Raw genomic sequence first — 13,917 nt, 5'->3', positions numbered from 1 at the left:
TACATTTTTAAACATGAATAATAAAAGCTAAATTTAGAATTGTTGGAAAGGGATTTAATTATGGGGATCTCTTTGGTTATTAATGTAAATATCCTTCCCAGGTCATTTCTTCCGCATTTTTGTTTTTCTATTCTAATATGCATAAGATTTTGCATGTCGTGTGTCAGTTTGTAACCAAAATATTGCCCCCATGAGGTTGGATGACCAAGTGACACTCTTGAGACCTGTATCTACGTGGACCAATAGAGGAAGAATTGACTCCTAAATGTTTATACTGTAGAGGACACAGTGGGCCACATTCACCAGATGTAGCGGAGAGCAGCTCCAGGGGCAGTTGCAGTCAGCACTCACATCGAAGCGCTGTGTAGAGATGTACAAAGCTGAGGACGGAGGTGGAAGAAGGAAGTCATCTCGTCCAAACCCGCTCCACAGAGCCTACACTCGCCAGTGTACAGTAGTTCCCGCTACATTAACTTGGGCGTTTGGCTCAGCTCCTCCCGTTTCACCAACTTGTGGCCGCTTGTTCCTGCTGCATTCACTGCCCACAGTGAAGTTCTGTGTAGGGATGTACAGCATGATGTGGGCAATAGCAAGGACAGCAGGGTTCATGCCAAGAAGTCCCTGCTGCCCAAGCATGGGTGGGGTGGAATATGCTCGCCTATGGGATCGGTGGCTCCCATGCCAGAGGATCGTGCTGTATTCAACTCGTACATCGAAGTGCTGAGAAAGAAGGGTGAAGTGGGGACGTGGCCTAGCGAGTAATGTGAGCGGACGTGCGACGGATCTCTCTCCCCGCACCGCTCCTAAGACTCACCTTTGAAGGCGCCGCCGAACGCCGAAAACCGGGCAGAGAGGCCCCGCAAGTCCCCAGCGAGAGGGAGAAAGCACCGGAGACAACGAGCGGTGAGGAGCGGAGATGCCACGCCAAAAGCAGTCGGCGCCTGCAGCCGGCGCGAAAACCCAAGATGGCGCCGTGGCAGAGGAGAAGGCGGCCAGAGCCAGCGCTTCATACCGCCGGAGGCTGGAGGTAATAGCCCGGCTGGAGCGATTTGCCAGCACGGAGGAGGGGGGAGCCCTGCTGCTGGGTCCAGAGGGGCTTGGTGAGGAGGAAGCCCTGATGAGGCAGAAAAGTGGAGGGGAAGTTAGCCCCAGTGAAGTGGAGGTGCAACGTTCTCCAGGGAGGGCGCAGGGAGTGCACAGTGCAGAAAATGTGACACCTGCTGCTAGCCCTGTGCAGACTAATGATTCTGATGAGGTGCAGCAGCCAAGTATGGGGGAACCAACGCTGCAGGACATTTTCTCTGTCGTTATACACTGCAAATCTGCTTTGGCCGCGCTGAATCTAAGGGTGGATGATCTGACAGTTGAAATGAAGTCCCTTAACTCTGCTATGCGCAAAGTGGAAAAAAGAGTGGAGGTGGTGGAGGAGCGTGTGGGCAGTGTGGAGGATCAGACAAACGAACTGTTAAAAAGAGAAAAGAAATATATTCAACGAATCGCAGAGTTAGAATTCAAGACAGATGATTTGGAAAATCGATCTCGGAGAAACAATTTAAGAATAATCGGGGTGCCGGAGAAGGTGGAGGGAAACAACCCCACTGAATATATTGAGGCATGGCTTAAGAACTCGGTGGGAGGAGCAGACCTTACCAACCATTTCTCGGTGGAGAGGGCTCATCGAGTCCCCACTCGTCATCTGCCGCCTGGCTCTGCCCCTCGAGCTATATTGGCAAAAATTTTGGACTACCGGGATCGGGAAACCCTACTGAGGAAGGCTAGGCTCAGTGATGGCCTGAGCATAAACGGAAATCAGATCTCCATTTATCCGGATTACTCAGCATCGGTGCAGAAACTTAGAATGAAGTTTGGTGAAGTCAAGCGACGGCTCCGTGAACTGGACCTAAAATACTCAATGCTCTACCCAGCCAAGCTCAGGGTGGTGGCGCTGGACCGTGTTCAATTTTTTCAAAGTCCGGAGGAGGCGATGCAATGGCTGGACACTAACGCCAAGAAAATTGGCACTGATCGGAACCGTTGAGACTGATTCTGAAGATTTATAACTCTACTGGTTCTGCCTCTCTTTGGGGGAGGGGTTCTTTTTGAATGTGACTGGTGTAGTTGGTCTAATTGCACCTAACTGTTACAGTATTGTGTTCGGCGGCGCAATGAATAGTTCATATTGGTCGCGGTGGGAGGGGGAGAGATGGACGGTAAAGGACCTAGTTCTAGGGTATGTCAAGTGCCCTCAGTTCTCATATAGAGAAAGAAAGTTCGGAGTATCTGAGTTATTTTGAGTTTCAGATGGGGAAGGTTGGTTTAGTTGTTGGGGTGGGGGGTGGGAAGGGGGGGGGAGGAGGGCATTGGTGGAGACCTGGGAGAGACGATTCTCATCTTATATCTTTCTTTAAGGAAATGGGAGGGAATGTTAATATTATAAGTTGGAATGTTAGGGGGCTAGCGGATGCTACTAAGCGAGCGGCAATATTTCAGTACCTATTGTATTGAAACAGAGGCCCTCGGTGATATGCCTGCAAGAAACTCATTTAGTGGAGGAAAAAGTTGATATGTTACAGAAAAAATGGGTGCGCAGGGCGTATCACTCGACGTTCTCTAATTATGCAAGGGGGGTGTTTGTTTTGATCCATACAAGTACTCCATTTGAGGAAATTGAGGTAAAAACTGATAAAGATGGTCAGTATGTCCTTTTAGTGTGTAAAATTTTTAACCGTTTGATTTGCATTGTTTCACTATATATACCCCCACCGTATTCTGGTAAGAAAATTCAAGAGATTTTGGAGCATATGAGAGGGTGGGTCGGGGTTCCCCTTCTGGTGGTGGGAGATGTGAACAACATTGCTGACGACCACTGGGATAAGAGTAATCACGCTACGCTACGCAGGGACGGGAACGGCACTCCTTTTGGGAACTATCTTGGAGAAATAGGCTGGATTGACTTATGGCGGGTTCGCAATGCTAATACATATTCTTATTCCTGTTACTCGACCACGTATGGTTCTATGTCTCGTATCGATGTCGCCTTGGGTAATGATGGGATGAACGAACTGTTAAGTGGGGTGGAATATAATCCCAGGATTCTATCAGATCATAGTCCAGTTCAGGTCTCATTAAAGCTATCAGAACAGGTTGGATCACGGAAGATGGGATGGAGGGTTCACCCCTCCTGGTTACAACTCTTGGACATGGAAAGGGTGGGAGCTGAGATAGAGGAGTTTTTTTAAGATTAACGATGGTAGTGCGGAATGTCATGTAGTATGGGACACTATGAAGGCGTATTTAAGGGGCATTTTGTTTCGGGACATTTCACGACACAAGACAAGGACTAGAGTACAGGATCAAGCTGTCCTGGAGGAACTGAAGGCAGCTGAGGCGGCATTGGGGGCCCATTGCACTAGGGAGTCTCAGAGTCGGATGAGGAAGGCTCAACAGGAGGTCAATCAATTATATTTGAGAAAGGCGGAGAGATTGCGGGCTTTTCAAAGAGCATCTTTCTATTCAGAGGGGGAAAAGGTGGGGCATTTACTTTCGGTAGTGGCGTCTGCACAGAGGGACTCCTCGCATGTCTACTCCATTAAGACGGAGGATGGAACATTGGTTACTCGGGGGGAGCAAATTCTGGAAGTGTTTAGGAAATTCTACGATAAATTATATACTTCTAGTGTGGAGAGGGGGGCTGCGGACATGACGGGCTACTTGGAGGGGATTGACCTGCCTAGGTTGAGCAGAGAAGAATGTGAGGTGTTGGAGGAGCCGATTGGGGAGGAAGAATTGGGGGCCGCTTTGGCGGGGGTTGCTGGGGGTAAGGCTCCGGGGGCGGATGGTATTCCAGCCGAGGTTTATAAGGTACTGAAAGAAACTTTGTTGGCCAAATTGTCGGAGGTGTATAATAGATCATTGGAAAGAGGGGAGCTACCTTTATCAATGAGAGAGGCTATTGTGGTCGTTATCCCTAAGGCCGACAAGGACCCACAACTACCAGAATCCTATAGACCAATCTCACTTTTGACGGCCGACATTAAGATACTGGCAAAAGCTTTGGCAAATAGGTTGTTCAGGGTGATTGACAGACTGGTTCACCCGGATCAATCAGGCTTTATGCCCAACAAATCAACGGCACTCAATCTGAGAAGGTTATTTTTAAATTTGCAAATCCCTTCTGATAAACCGCTGCACGGCCAGCTCTACCCTCACCTACTGTATCCTCACCCATCCCTTGTAGATTGTGAGCCCTCGCGGGCAGGGTCCTCTCTCCTCCTGTACCAGTTGTGACTTGTATTGTTCAAGATTATTGTACTTGTTTTATTATGTATACCCCTCCTCACATGTAAAGCGCCATGGAATAAATGGCGCTATAATAATAAATAATAATAATAATAATAATAATGTCGGTAAACGGGTTGTGGTATCCTTAGACGCCCATAAGGCTTTTGTTTGCGTGGAGTGGAGCTATCTGTGGTCAGTACTGGAACGAATGGGGTTTGGACCTAAATTTATTTCCTGGGTGCGGCTGTTGTACTCTTCTCCGGTGGCCAAAATTAGAGTGAACGACGCTCTCTCTGAGACCTTTTCTTTGTCTAGGGGTACTAGACAGGGCTGCCCTCTGTCCCCGCTGCTCTTTGCCTTGGCGGTGGAACCCCTCGCTGCGAAGATCAGAGGGTCCCGGGAGGTGAGGGGTTTTATGTACGGGGAGACAGAAGAAAAAGTAGCGTTATATGCTGATGATATTCTGCTTTTCTTGGAGGATTCTGAGGAGACCCTGGTTAAGACGGAAGCCATTATTGAGGAATTTGGGAGTTACTCGGGCTTAAGGATCAATTGGGACAAATCGAATATGATGTTGATAGATGGGGATTGTGGTGACGGTGGTGGGGGGGACTATTTCACAAGGTTGAGGCTAGTTGATAAATTTAAATACTTGGGGATCCAGATCGCTCTCCCTTTGACTAGTTTTGAGGAACTGAATTTGGCACCTCTTCTGCGTAAGATACGTACTAAGGTCCAGGCGTGGAAAAAGTTACATCTATCAGTAATCGGCAGGATAAACCTGATAAAGATGATTGTGATGCCGCAGCTACTTTATGTGCTGCACAACTCCCCTATATGGATATCGCAGAATAGATTTCGGAGGATTAGATCTTTGTTTGGCGAGCTGATTTGGGGTGGAAAGAGCCCCAGATTTAAACAGGAAACTCTACAGAGACCAAAGACGGAGGGAGGGGTGGCATTGCCTAATCCGTGGTTGTATTTTTTGGCTTCACAGTGTCAGCATTTCAAGGGATGGGGTGATGTGTCAGGGGGGACGCGGGCACCCTGTAGCCTGAGATCATTGATTGGGATGAAGGTATTGAGTGAGGGCCTGGAGGGGGGGCATTTCCGTGAGAAAGGTTCTAAATTTTGTACTATTAGGCTCATTCACAAGATTTGGGACAAAGTTAAGGGGATTAGGGGAGTGCGGGCACTTACTAGATTCTCACCCATTTGGAATAACTGTTTCCTACAAGAGTTTAGACAGATGGAGGGATTTCATATTTGGAAGGAGGCAGGCGTCTCTCGGATGGGCCAGATTTTACACCAGGGCAGAATTAGAAACTTTGAGGCACTGCAGGAAGAGTTTTTACTCCCGGACTCTGAGATGTTTCAATACCGCCGTCTTTCTCATGCGTACCGGGCACAGTGTAGGAGAGGACCCGTGGAGTTCCAGGTGGATCTTATGCTGGATTTTATCCTTGTAGGGGGAGGCACGAAGGGGGTGATCTCGGGAATATATGAATTCCTTCTATTCTCTTTCTTGGAGGAGCACCCTATTAGAGCAAGGGCGAAATGGGAGGCTGACCTGGGGGCGATTGATAATGACCACTGGGAATCAGTACTGGACTATGTGCCCAAGATATCAATGAGCGAGCCTGGGAGGCTGTCACAATTATTTGTCATTCATAGGGCTTATAGAACCCCGGACATGTTATTCAAAGCCGGATTGAGACCTAATTCAGAATGCCCTAGATGCTCGCAGTCCGAGGCGGGCATCCTTCATATGTTGTGGCAGTGCCCCAGGTTGTCCTCCTTCTGGGTGGTGGTGCTGAATAAAGTGGGACTGGCATACAGTTGCACTGTGCCGCGGGATCCCTTGGTATGTGTTTTGGGCTATGTGGAGGAGATTATAACTGATAAGTTGTATAAAATGGTTATTGCTAGACTGTTATTTATTGCGCGAAAGTTGATCGCCAAATTCTGGATTAGGGAAGAGCCACCAACAAGGAGAGACTTTATGAAGCAAGTGGACCATATTATTGCTTTGGAGAGGAGTATCTACGCTAGGAGGAACAAGATGGACCTCTTTAATAGGTTGTGGAACCCGTGGCTTGAATCAATGTGATCTAAAGGCCTTTTGCCCCATTGGGAGTATTATTGACAAGTCATCTTCCTTTTCTTGTACTTTTATATATGATATAGTAGGGGGGGCGACTCTTGACAGGTCTCTAGAGGGTGGGGGGAAGGGGGGTGGGAGTTTGGTTTGGGACTAAATAAGTTTTCTAAAAAAGTATTGTACATCTGTATATTGCTGATAACAAAGTATTCCTTTTTATTGTTTATGGGATTCAAGCTTCAGGAGGCTAATTTGCATATTCCAGGTGCCTTCTGGGAGAAGCGAAGTCTCCCTAAGCTAGAAGATCGTTGGGTACAGCCGGGACCAGCTGCTTCGAAAGCATCACCAAACCAGGGATTCAAGCTTCAGGAGGCTAATTTGCATATTCCAGGTGCCTTCTGGGAGAAGCAAAGTCTCCCTAAGCTAGAAGATCGTTGGGTACAGCCGGGACCAGCTGCTTCGAAAGCATCACCAAACCAGGGATTCAAGCTTCAGGAGGCTAATTTGCATATCCCAGGTGCCTTCTGGGAGAAGCGAAGTCTCCCTAAGCTAGAAGATCGTTGGGTACAGCCGGGACCAGCTGCTTCGAAAGCATCACCAAACCAGGGATTCAAGCTTCAGGAGGCTAATTTGCATATTCCAGGTGCCTTCTGGGAGAAGCGAAGTCTCCCTAAGCTAGAAGATCGTTGGGTACAGCCGGGACCAGCTGCTTCGAAAGCATCACCAAACCAGGGATTCAAGCTTCAGGAGGCTAATTTGCATATTCCAGGTGCCTTCTGGGAGAAGCGAAGTCTCCCTAAGCTAGAAGATCGTTGGGTACAGCCGGGACCAGCTGCTTCGAAAGCATCACCAAACCAGGGATTCAAGCTTCAGGAGGCTAATTTGCATATTCCAGGTGCCTTCTGGGAGAAGCGAAGTCTCCCTAAGCTAGAAGATCGTTGGGTACAGCCGGGACCAGCTGCTTCGAAAGCATCACCAAACCAGGGATTCAAGCTTCAGGAGGCTAATCTGCATATTCCAGGTGCCTTCTGGGAGAAGCGAAGTCTCCCTAAGCTAGAAGATCGTTGGGTACAGCCGGGACCAGCTGCTTCGAAAGCATCACCAAACCAGGGATTCAAGCTTCAGGAGGCTAATCTGCATATTCCAGGTGCCTTCTGGGAGAAGCGAAGTCTCCCTAAGCTAGAAGATCGTTGGGTACAGCCGGGACCAGCTGCTTCGAAAGCATCACCAAACCAGGGATTCAAGCTTCAGGAGGCTAATTTGCATATTCCAGGTGCCTTCTGGGAGAAGCGAAGTCTCCCTAAGCTAGAAGATCGTTGGGTACAGCCGGGACCAGCTGCTTCGAAAGCATCACCAAACCAGGGATTCAAGCTTCAGGAGGCTAATTTGCATATTCCAGGTGCCTTCTGGGAGAAGCGAAGTCTCCCTAAGCTAGAAGATCGTTGGGTACAGCCGGGACCAGCTGCTTCGAAAGCATCACCAAACCAGGGATTCAAGCTTCAGGAGGCTAATTTGCATATTCCAGGTGCCTTCTGGGAGAAGCGAAGTCTCCCTAAGCTAGAAGATCGTTGGGTACAGCCGGGACCAGCTGCTTCGAAAGCATCACCAAACCAGGGATTCAAGCTTCAGGAGGCTAATTTGCATATTCCAGGTGCCTTCTGGGAGAAGCGAAGTCTCCCTAAGCTAGAAGATCGTTGGGTACAGCCGGGACCAGCTGCTTCGAAAGCATCACCAAACCAGGGATTCAAGCTTCAGGAGGCTAATTTGCATATTCCAGGTGCCTTCTGGGAGAAGCGAAGTCTCCCTAAGCTAGAAGATCGTTGGGTACAGCCGGGACCAGCTGCTTCGAAAGCATCACCAAACCAGGGATTCAAGCTTCAGGAGGCTAATTTGCATATTCCAGGTGCCTTCTGGGAGAAGCGAAGTCTCCCTAAGCTAGAAGATCGTTGGGTACAGCCGGGACCAGCTGCTTCGAAAGCATCACCAAACCAGGGATTCAAGCTTCAGGAGGCTAATTTGCATATTCCAGGTGCCTTCTGGGAGAAGCGAAGTCTCCCTAAGCTAGAAGATCGTTGGGTACAGCCGGGACCAGCTGCTTCGAAAGCATCACCAAACCAGGGATTCAAGCTTCAGGAGGCTAATTTGCATATTCCAGGTGCCTTCTGGGAGAAGCGAAGTCTCCCTAAGCTAGAAGATCGTTGGGTACAGCCGGGACCAGCTGCTTCGAAAGCATCACCAAACCAGGGATTCAAGCTTCAGGAGGCTAATTTGCATATTCCAGGTGCCTTCTGGGAGAAGCGAAGTCTCCCTAAGCTAGAAGATCGTTGGGTACAGCCGGGACCAGCTGCTTCGAAAGCATCACCAAACCAGGGATTCAAGCTTCAGGAGGCTAATTTGCATATTCCAGGTGCCTTCTGGGAGAAGCGAAGTCTCCCTAAGCTAGAAGATCGTTGGGTACAGCCGGGACCAGCTGCTTCGAAAGCATCACCAAACCAGGGATTCAAGCTTCAGGAGGCTAATTTGCATATTCCAGGTGCCTTCTGGGAGAAGCGAAGTCTCCCTAAGCTAGAAGATCGTTGGGTACAGCCGGGACCAGCTGCTTCGAAAGCATCACCAAACCAGGGATTCAAGCTTCAGGAGGCTAATTTGCATATTCCAGGTGCCTTCTGGGAGAAGCGAAGTCTCCCTAAGCTAGAAGATCGTTGGGTACAGCCGGGACCAGCTGCTTCGAAAGCATCACCAAACCAGGGATTCAAGCTTCAGGAGGCTAATTTGCATATTCCAGGTGCCTTCTGGGAGAAGCGAAGTCTCCCTAAGCTAGAAGATCGTTGGGTACAGCCGGGACCAGCTGCTTCGAAAGCATCACCAAACCAGGGATTCAAGCTTCAGGAGGCTAATTTGCATATTCCAGGTGCCTTCTGGGAGAAGCGAAGTCTCCCTAAGCTAGAAGATCGTTGGGTACAGCCGGGACCAGCTGCTTCGAAAGCATCACCAAACCAGGGATTCAAGCTTCAGGAGGCTAATTTGCATATTCCAGGTGCCTTCTGGGAGAAGCGAAGTCTCCCTAAGCTAGAAGATCGTTGGGTACAGCCGGGACCAGCTGCTTCGAAAGCATCACCAAACCAGGGATTCAAGCTTCAGGAGGCTAATTTGCATATTCCAGGTGCCTTCTGGGAGAAGCGAAGTCTCCCTAAGCTAGAAGATCGTTGGGTACAGCCGGGACCAGCTGCTTCGAAAGCATCACCAAACCAGGGATTCAAGCTTCAGGAGGCTAATTTGCATATTCCAGGTGCCTTCTGGGAGAAGCGAAGTCTCCCTAAGCTAGAAGATCGTTGGGTACAGCCGGGACCAGCTGCTTCGAAAGCATCACCAAACCAGGGATTCAAGCTTCAGGAGGCTAATTTGCATATTCCAGGTGCCTTCTGGGAGAAGCGAAGTCTCCCTAAGCTAGAAGATCGTTGGGTACAGCCGGGACCAGCTGCTTCGAAAGCATCACCAAACCAGGGATTCAAGCTTCAGGAGGCTAATTTGCATATTCCAGGTGCCTTCTGGGAGAAGCGAAGTCTCCCTAAGCTAGAAGATCGTTGGGTACAGCCGGGACCAGCTGCTTCGAAAGCATCACCAAACCAGGGATTCAAGCTTCAGGAGGCTAATTTGCATATTCCAGGTGCCTTCTGGGAGAAGCGAAGTCTCCCTAAGCTAGAAGATCGTTGGGTACAGCCGGGACCAGCTGCTTCGAAAGCATCACCAAACCAGGGATTCAAGCTTCAGGAGGCTAATTTGCATATTCCAGGTGCCTTCTGGGAGAAGCGAAGTCTCCCTAAGCTAGAAGATCGTTGGGTACAGCCGGGACCAGCTGCTTCGAAAGCATCACCAAACCAGGGATTCAAGCTTCAGGAGGCTAATTTGCATATTCCAGGTGCCTTCTGGGAGAAGCGAAGTCTCCCTAAGCTAGAAGATCGTTGGGTACAGCCGGGACCAGCTGCTTCGAAAGCATCACCAAACCAGGGATTCAAGCTTCAGGAGGCTAATTTGCATATTCCAGGTGCCTTCTGGGAGAAGCGAAGTCTCCCTAAGCTAGAAGATCGTTGGGTACAGCCGGGACCAGCTGCTTCGAAAGCATCACCAAACCAGGGATTCAAGCTTCAGGAGGCTAATTTGCATATTCCAGGTGCCTTCTGGGAGAAGCGAAGTCTCCCTAAGCTAGAAGATCGTTGGGTACAGCCGGGACCAGCTGCTTCGAAAGCATCACCAAACCAGGGATTCAAGCTTCAGGAGGCTAATTTGCATATTCCAGGTGCCTTCTGGGAGAAGCGAAGTCTCCCTAAGCTAGAAGATCGTTGGGTACAGCCGGGACCAGCTGCTTCGAAAGCATCACCAAACCAGGGATTCAAGCTTCAGGAGGCTAATTTGCATATTCCAGGTGCCTTCTGGGAGAAGCGAAGTCTCCCTAAGCTAGAAGATCGTTGGGTACAGCCGGGACCAGCTGCTTCGAAAGCATCACCAAACCAGGGATTCAAGCTTCAGGAGGCTAATTTGCATATTCCAGGTGCCTTCTGGGAGAAGCGAAGTCTCCCTAAGCTAGAAGATCGTTGGGTACAGCCGGGACCAGCTGCTTCGAAAGCATCACCAAACCAGGGATTCAAGCTTCAGGAGGCTAATTTGCATATTCCAGGTGCCTTCTGGGAGAAGCGAAGTCTCCCTAAGCTAGAAGATCGTTGGGTACAGCCGGGACCAGCTGCTTCGAAAGCATCACCAAACCAGGGATTCAAGCTTCAGGAGGCTAATTTGCATATTCCAGGTGCCTTCTGGGAGAAGCGAAGTCTCCCTAAGCTAGAAGATCGTTGGGTACAGCCGGGACCAGCTGCTTCGAAAGCATCACCAAACCAGGGATTCAAGCTTCAGGAGGCTAATTTGCATATTCCAGGTGCCTTCTGGGAGAAGCGAAGTCTCCCTAAGCTAGAAGATCGTTGGGTACAGCCGGGACCAGCTGCTTCGAAAGCATCACCAAACCAGGGATTCAAGCTTCAGGAGGCTAATTTGCATATCCCAGGTGCCTTCTGGGAGAAGCGAAGTCTCCCTAAGCTAGAAGATCGTTGGGTACAGCCGGGACCAGCTGCTTCGAAAGCATCACCAAACCAGGGATTCAAGCTTCAGGAGGCTAATTTGCATATTCCAGGTGCCTTCTGGGAGAAGCGAAGTCTCCCTAAGCTAGAAGATCGTTGGGTACAGCCGGGACCAGCTGCTTCGAAAGCATCACCAAACCAGGGATTCAAGCTTCAGGAGGCTAATTTGCATATTCCAGGTGCCTTCTGGGAGAAGCGAAGTCTCCCTAAGCTAGAAGATCGTTGGGTACAGCCGGGACCAGCTGCTTCGAAAGCATCACCAAACCAGGGATTCAAGCTTCAGGAGGCTAATTTGCATATTCCAGGTGCCTTCTGGGAGAAGCGAAGTCTCCCTAAGCTAGAAGATCGTTGGGTACAGCCGGGACCAGCTGCTTCGAAAGCATCACCAAACCAGGGATTCAAGCTTCAGGAGGCTAATTTGCATATTCCAGGTGCCTTCTGGGAGAAGCGAAGTCTCCCTAAGCTAGAAGATCGTTGGGTACAGCCGGGACCAGCTGCTTCGAAAGCATCACCAAACCAGGGATTCAAGCTTCAGGAGGCTAATTTGCATATTCCAGGTGCCTTCTGGGAGAAGCGAAGTCTCCCTAAGCTAGAAGATCGTTGGGTACAGCCGGGACCAGCTGCTTCGAAAGCATCACCAAACCAGGGATTCAAGCTTCAGGAGGCTAATTTGCATATTCCAGGTGCCTTCTGGGAGAAGCGAAGTCTCCCTAAGCTAGAAGATCGTTGGGTACAGCCGGGACCAGCTGCTTCGAAAGCATCACCAAACCAGGGATTCAAGCTTCAGGAGGCTAATTTGCATATTCCAGGTGCCTTCTGGGAGAAGCGAAGTCTCCCTAAGCTAGAAGATCGTTGGGTACAGCCGGGACCAGCTGCTTCGAAAGCATCACCAAACCAGGGATTCAAGCTTCAGGAGGCTAATTTGCATATTCCAGGTGCCTTCTGGGAGAAGCGAAGTCTCCCTAAGCTAGAAGATCGTTGGGTACAGCCGGGACCAGCTGCTTCGAAAGCATCACCAAACCAGGGATTCAAGCTTCAGGAGGCTAATTTGCATATTCCAGGTGCCTTCTGGGAGAAGCGAAGTCTCCCTAAGCTAGAAGATCGTTGGGTACAGCCGGGACCAGCTGCTTCGAAAGCATCACCAAACCAGGGATTCAAGCTTCAGGAGGCTAATTTGCATATTCCAGGTGCCTTCTGGGAGAAGCGAAGTCTCCCTAAGCTAGAAGATCGTTGGGTACAGCCGGGACCAGCTGCTTCGAAAGCATCACCAAACCAGGGATTCAAGCTTCAGGAGGCTAATTTGCATATTCCAGGTGCCTTCTGGGAGAAGCGAAGTCTCCCTAAGCTAGAAGATCGTTGGGTACAGCCGGGACCAGCTGCTTCGAAAGCATCACCAAACCAGGGATTCAAGCTTCAGGAGGCTAATTTGCATATTCCAGGTGCCTTCTGGGAGAAGCGAAGTCTCCCTAAGCTAGAAGATCGTTGGGTACAGCCGGGACCAGCTGCTTCGAAAGCATCACCAAACCAGGGATTCAAGCTTCAGGAGGCTAATTTGCATATTCCAGGTGCCTTCTGGGAGAAGCGAAGTCTCCCTAAGCTAGAAGATCGTTGGGTACAGCCGGGACCAGCTGCTTCGAAAGCATCACCAAACCAGGGATTCAAGCTTCAGGAGGCTAATTTGCATATTCCAGGTGCCTTCTGGGAGAAGCGAAGTCTCCCTAAGCTAGAAGATCGTTGGGTACAGCCGGGACCAGCTGCTTCGAAAGCATCACCAAACCAGGGATTCAAGCTTCAGGAGGCTAATTTGCATATTCCAGGTGCCTTCTGGGAGAAGCGAAGTCTCCCTAAGCTAGAAGATCGTTGGGTACAGCCGGGACCAGCTGCTTCGAAAGCATCACCAAACCAGGGATTCAAGCTTCAGGAGGCTAATTTGCATATTCCAGGTGCCTTCTGGGAGAAGCGAAGTCTCCCTAAGCTAGAAGATCGTTGGGTACAGCCGGGACCAGCTGCTTCGAAAGCATCACCAAACCAGGGATTCAAGCTTCAGGAGGCTAATTTGCATATTCCAGGTGCCTTCTGGGAGAAGCGAAGTCTCCCTAAGCTAGAAGATCGTTGGGTACAGCCGGGACCAGCTGCTTCGAAAGCATCACCAAACCAGGGATTCAAGCTTCAGGAGGCTAATTTGCATATTCCAGGTGCCTTCTGGGAGAAGCGAAGTCTCCCTAAGCTAGAAGATCGTTGGGTACAGCCGGGACCAGCTGCTTCGAAAGCATCACCAAACCAGGGATTCAAGCTTCAGGAGGCTAATTTGCATATTCCAGGTGCCTTCTGGGAGAAGCGAAGTCTCCCTAAGCTAGAAGATCGTTGGGTACAGCCGGGACCAGCTGCTTCGAAAGCATCACCAAACCA

At 49.9% G+C, this 13,917-nt stretch overlaps 1 protein-coding gene across 3 annotated transcripts in view; it reads left to right on the top strand.

The window, feature by feature from the left end:
* The window catches only part of SMPD4 (sphingomyelin phosphodiesterase 4), a 92,910-nt gene that overhangs the window by 63,217 nt on the left and 15,776 nt on the right, over positions 1 to 13,917 (top strand). The window lies entirely within an intron of this gene.

This window comes from Ranitomeya imitator, chromosome 1 (genome assembly GCF_032444005.1).
Source record: "Ranitomeya imitator isolate aRanImi1 chromosome 1, aRanImi1.pri, whole genome shotgun sequence".
NCBI classification, from domain to species: Eukaryota; Metazoa; Chordata; class Amphibia; order Anura; family Dendrobatidae; genus Ranitomeya; species Ranitomeya imitator.
Note: the sequence above shows the minus strand (reverse complement) of the source record. Positions and strands in the feature narration are given on the sequence as shown.